The following is a 6,301-nucleotide window of genomic DNA, read 5'->3' as shown; positions in this document are numbered from 1 at the left end:
CCTACTGCATAGGTTGCCCTGGCCCCTCAGCGCCGGCAGCCTGCTGCTGTTGTTACTCCCGTTGTTCCGGCGGAAGTACCTCGCGTTCGGGTTGCTCCTCCTACTTCCACTAGGAAGAGGGGTGCCCAGACCGAGGTGCCTTCGCCTTCTTCTGGCTGGGTTTCTATTTTTGCTCGACTTTCTCACCCTGAGACTGCCGGGCAGACCCCAGCACTTCCAGTCGTTCCTGTCCCCCCTGCCCCCCCGGCAGTGGGTTCAGATGTTCCTTCCACCTCCACCTCCAGCCTTGGGAGAAGGGCCCGGAGGAATAGGAATAGGAGGCTCCGTCTAGCTGCGTCAGAGGCAGAGAGGCAGCGGATGAAAGAGGCCATCGTTCACGATGAGATAGTTCAGAGGCAGAGGAGAGTAGCTCCCAGGCAGCGGAGGCCACATCCAGTTGTTGTTGCACCTGTTTCAGAGGTGATGGTAGCCCCCGAGTTGGAGGCAGTTCAGGGAGGACGCTTCTCCCCGTTGACGCATAGTGGTGATGAGGAGGACGTTGCCCGCATAGCAGTGGCTCCTCCTGTCGTCACTACTCTACCCCGAGCAAGGGTACCCAGGGACGCTGGTGTCCGAGCCCTCACCCAGAGGATTCGAAACATCGTCCGCTTAGCTCGTGGCAGAGGGCCAGTCAGTCGGGAGGGTTTACTCCGTCAAATTTCTCGGTCTACCTTCCAGTTACGACGACAGACTGCGATGAGACTTTATAGTTGGCAGAGGGGGCAAACACCCCAGCAATCAGTGCAGACAGTTCCAGTTGCTAGGCCGCTAGTAGTTGCTCCTGTGGTAGGATGACGCCCATGTCGTCGAGGACGGAGACAGCAGCGGGAGCCTGCCCGGCCTCAGGTCGGTTCAGTAGTGGTAGCTCCAGAGCAGCCAGTTACCCGTGTAGAGCCCCGTCACAGTAGACGTGTTTGGAGACGTCGACAGGCGGACACCCTAGCTGAGCCAGTACAGTCAGTGGAGACAGTTAGACTAGCCGAGCCAGTACAGTCAGTGGAGACAGTTAGACTAGTAGAGCCAGTATAGTTAGTGGAGACAGTACGCCTAGTCGGGCTAGTACAGTCAGTACAGTTAGTCGAGGCAGCACGACCAGATGAGACAGTGCAGTTGTCAGAGGCAGTGCAGCAGGTTGATGCAGTAGATCAGATGGATGTAGCAGTTTCTCCCGGGTCCGAAGCGGTACCGATGACTTGTGATGAGGATGCAGTAGTTACTCCTGTTGGGTCACCGGATCGAGTTGAGACACCTTTAGCTCCAGTACTCATAGGATCACTTCCCCTATGAGTCCCTACATAGAGGCACTTCGCCGGATCTTTTCAGAGGATGACTCATTCGATGATGAGTCAGATGAGGATATACCAGTACACCAGGTTTGTGAGACTACCCGTCGAGGCCACTCGGATGAGCAGAGAGAGCCCAAGGACCAGGATGAGCGGGAAGACCCCGAGGCAGGAGGGTCTCCGAGGTCAGTAGCTACAGACACCACAGTCTTACACTTATAGACTCAGATGGCCACTGGGAAGATCCATCTTCAGGTCAGTGATTTGATACAGCCTTTAGATAAGTCTACTCAGACAGTTCAGATGATCTCTAGTCCTAGCCACAGTTCCAGCCACAGTGACAGTCAGAGTTGCAGTCAGGACAGTAGTGGCAGATTACTCCACAGTTCTGAGGGAGAGTAGCAGCTTGCACTCTCCAAGGAGACTTAGCAGATGATTGAGTAAGCTGTAAAGAGTTTAGAGGCGGCTGAGATAAGGTCTCCCAAGGCCAAGTTGACAGTTGTCACTCCAGCTTCTTTGTTAGCATTTTTTTCTCTTTTCTTTCTTCTGTTGTAATGCAAGATGAGCATTTTTCCTTTTTGCTTCTATTTGTACTAGAGAAATATGTTAAAAAAAATAATTGTAACCTCAAAAGGGAAGACAGCCCACCTTCCAGCACTTGGGCTGGAGGACCTCGTTCTCCCTTATTTTGATGTTTAATCAATAAAAAATGATGATTTGCAATTATGATTGACTCTTCTACCTCTTTTAGTTCTACTAGCTTTGTAGTGATGACTTACGATCTTTCTATCCCATTTTATGGGTAGAGAGATTTCTTCTTTTGAACTGAAATCTATTCTAAATTGAAATTGGATTTAGAAGTGAAGATTTTCTTCATTATCTTGTAATTCTCTATCTCATAGATAACTACAGTATACTGATGAATAAAATTTCATAATTTTCTTAATCAAGTTATTCATTCTTATCAGAGGATAGGATTTATTTTGTAGATTTTTCTTCCTTGTCCAAGAGAAGTAAGTCTTCTTCTCTTGCACTTGGAAGATGATCTTACAACTGAGAAATATTTTTTTTAAAGATTTGGAAAAGGAAGCTAGTTATAAAAAGTGAAAAGATGCGCAAAGCGTCAAAAGTTAAAGATACACAAAGTGTATCAATCAATTGAAATTTGTGCAAAGCACATGAAAGTTGATGAAGTGGCTCAAATAACCCAAAAGTGTTAAGTAAATGGTTTCCCTTTCTAGTAAATCTCTAAATCTCAGAAAATCTATATCCTTTTGATATTTTTGATACTTGAGTCTGAAAATTATGATTTTGAAATCATCATTATACATTAATATTCTATAAGATATGGAAGTCTATTCTCATACAAGAAATGAAGAAAATTAAATTTCTTTTTCTAATTTAAATTCTTTTTTTGGATTAGATTTCAATTCAAGAGAATAAAATACTCATATAAGTGAGATGACATAATTTAGCTAGTATGGAGCTTGATCTGAGTTAGTAAATTTAAATTGAGGTTCCTATTAAAATTAGAGGGAGTTAAGTACTAAACTCCTTTGGGATTTGTGCTCTTTTATCACTTTTGACTGGGTCCACACCCTTCTACATTTATTGGGATTGGTGATGTTGATCCTTTATTTGAAAGTGAATTGCTTCTTCCTGTCAGCCCTACTCTGATAATTGAAGCCCCCAGTCCATTCACATGAGTTGAATCTGATCGGAGATGTTGTGGTCTTTTAGATTAGACTCTTTTGAGATAGGATATTGGGTCCATGCCCACCTATGTTAGTCAGGTGGGGTGATAGCAAGCCATTATACCTATGAGATTCTCTTCTTCATATCAGTCTTGATCTGATAGATGTAACCCCCAGTCCATTCATATGGGTTGAATGTGATTAGGGAAGCCAGAGTCATTAGTTTAGACTCTTTTGGAGGTAGGATACTGGGTCCACACCATCCTATGCTTATCAGGTGTGGTAGTGTTGATCCTCTATCCTGATGTTGATCTTGATTATGCATTAATTTTAATATGATTATACTCCCCAGTTTATTCACATGAGTTGAATGTGGTCTGGGCTATCAAAACCAATGATTTATTTTCTTATAAGATCTTATGTGATTTTCTCTCTCCCCAGTTTTGTTCATGTGGCGAACAAGGTATGAGATATCAAAACCAAATCACAATTCCCTTTAAAAAAAAATACATGTGATAAAAAGAGGGAAGATCTTAGTAGAGCAAAATTGGTTGCCCTTGACACAGGAGGAACCCGATAATACTCTCTAAGAGCATGAGTTCCCTAAAGTTCTTTTTCTTACCTCTCCTTTGAGGTGCCTTGGTGTTTGCCTCAAGGATGAAAGCACACATATCTGAGTATGATTTTCCACAACTTTAATTATCTTTGTTAAGTGATGTAGTACATTGTGTTTTGAATGTTAAACATCACTATCTTGTGGGCTTGGGTCTTTCTGAGGAAGGATCAATCCCCTTCTGCCCTCTTTCGGCAGTCTACTCCCCCATTCATACACTACTCTGAGCTGACATAGTGGTCTTATGAATGCGATAATATTACTTCCACTTCTCATAGGGTCCTACCCAGTTAGGGTAGGTGTTACCACTGTGACCTTCTGATGGTTGTGGATTTCACTCATGATTACTGTACTAGGTGTCAGGTGTGCTCCCCTGACACTTCAGAGTTGTTTTTCTTAGCTGTGGTGTAGTACACCTGTTCTCAAGTGTTAGCACCAAAGTTTTAAGAGCTCTGATTTTCTATTTGAAAGATCGACTCCTTAGTTTCTTTACTCACTTACTTTCTACATTTGTACCCTACTCTGAGCTGCTAGAGTAGCGCTATGAATGTTGTGTTGATTGCTCCTACTCCCCACAGGGTCCTACCCGATCAGGGTAGGTGTTACCACTGTGACCCTTCTGATATTTTATCATTCCTATTCATGATTACTGTCCTCAGGTAGTGAATATGTCCCTTTACTATCTAGAGCTGTTTTTCTTGTAGTGATGTAGTATACCTTGCCTCGGATATCAACATCGCTACTTTGAGAACTTTGAGCTTCTAGCAAAAGATCAGTTCTCCTACTCCTTTTCGTGACCTATCCTATCATTCATACACTAGGCTCAGTCGCCGGATTACTCTTATGAATGTGTTCAGGTCTTTCACTTCCCACAGGGTCCCACTAGTTTATGTGGGTGTTACCACTGTGAGATTTTACTTACTCAGAGTTGTTGCCCTTAGTGGAGAGGATGCTTCCTTGCTACTTTGGCTTTTTTTTCTCTCACTTGGTGATATGGGGCGTCGTGCCTTAGGTGCCACCATCACCTTTTACTTGAGCTTTGACTCTATGATACATAGTCAGCTCTCCTATCTACTTTGCCACTTCTTTTCCCATTGAGATCCGACTCCTAGCTGCTGGAGAGGACCTTTGGATGTTTTGATACTCTTTCCACTTCTCATAGGGTCTTCATCAGTTGGTATGAGTTTACCCCTGTGGCTCCTTGAGAGTTGTTTTTATTAGGCTTAGTCCTACTTTCTGTAGCAGAGGCGCCCCCTCGCTACTTCAGTTCTTTTCACTCCTTTGGAATGAGATTACCCCTTTGTACACTCTACTGAGGGTATATCTCTTCCATATTTGGTTAAGGGATGTCACACTGATGTCCCTCCTTTCCTTTTGTGTAGGGTTAGGGTTCCCTAGGAGATCCTGATGGCATTTGGACACTCATGGCCACGACGATTTGTCCTCTACCATGTGGTTACAAGAGCGCTAGAAGGGATTCCCGAGGTGGCTCTACCCTTAAAATTATCTCATTTGCTTCTTTCTCCCTCACATCCCTACACAGATATGTGTTAGGTAGATGTTGAGGTGACTATTACCTTCTATCCTGCTGTTTGAAATGAACAGACAGGTAGTCGGTTTACTTGGTAGAGAGGACCTGACAGAGCACCTGACAGGTATTCCTCGTCACGCTCTTGATTGTCCTGTTTTGATCAGTCAGACATCAGAGCCTGACTCTTTATTCATTCAATTGAAATGACTGAGTGGGTATTGAGCCCTTCTTCATTTCCAAAGCCGAGCTGGTTGAGCAGATGTTGAAGCCTACCCGTTGAGTGAGCCCGACAGAGTCCCTGGGAGGCGTAATTCCTCAACAATTCTCTTTTTACTCGGATGTCCTATAAAAGACTACGCAGGCTTCCACTTCGTGGTTCATGAGCTTCTTGCTGAGATCAGGCAGAAGTAGTGGCCACCCCAATCCACTGTCCCGAAAGGGGCAGGAGGGGCGGGACCCTTTTCACCTTCTACCCACTGTCCATATGCGGTCAGTCTGGTCGTTGGTTTTACCTTTCCGTTGAGTGAGCCCGACAGAGTCCCTGGGAGGCACAATTCCTCAACACCCCTTTACTCGGATGTCCTGTAAAAGACTACGCAGGTTTCCACTTCATGGTTCATGAGCTTCTTGCTGAGGTCAGACAGAAGTAGTGGTCACCCCAATCCACTATTCTGAAAGGAACATGAGGGGCAGGATCCTTTTCACTTTCCACCCTGCTGCCCAGATAGGGCCAGACAGGTGGTCGGTCTTACCTTACCTAGTTAAGTGAGCCCGACAGAATCCCTGGGAGGCTATCCTCAACGACTTTTTACTCCGGATGTCCTGTAAAATACTACGCAGGCTTCCACTTCGTGTCTTCTTTACTTTTGCTGAGGTCATGCAGAGGTATCGAGTCACCCCAATCCATTGTTCCAAAAGGATCAGGAGGGGCGGGATCTTTTTCACTTTCCACCCCGCTGTCTAGATACAGTTAGGCGGGTAGCTGGTTTTACTTGGTAGAGAGAGTCTGACAGAGCACCTGGCAGGAACTCCTCGTCTCTTTTCCTGAGTGTCCTGTTCTGATCAAACATGCACCAGGCTTTGTGACTCTTTTGTTTGTTATCCTGAGTTGATCAGACAGATACTGAGTCACCCCAATCCA

The sequence above is a fragment of the Dendrobium catenatum genome, unplaced genomic scaffold (assembly GCF_001605985.2).
Source record: "Dendrobium catenatum unplaced genomic scaffold, ASM160598v2 fragScaff_scaffold_282, whole genome shotgun sequence".
Classification (NCBI taxonomy): Eukaryota; Viridiplantae; Streptophyta; class Magnoliopsida; order Asparagales; family Orchidaceae; genus Dendrobium; species Dendrobium catenatum.
Note: the sequence above shows the minus strand (reverse complement) of the source record.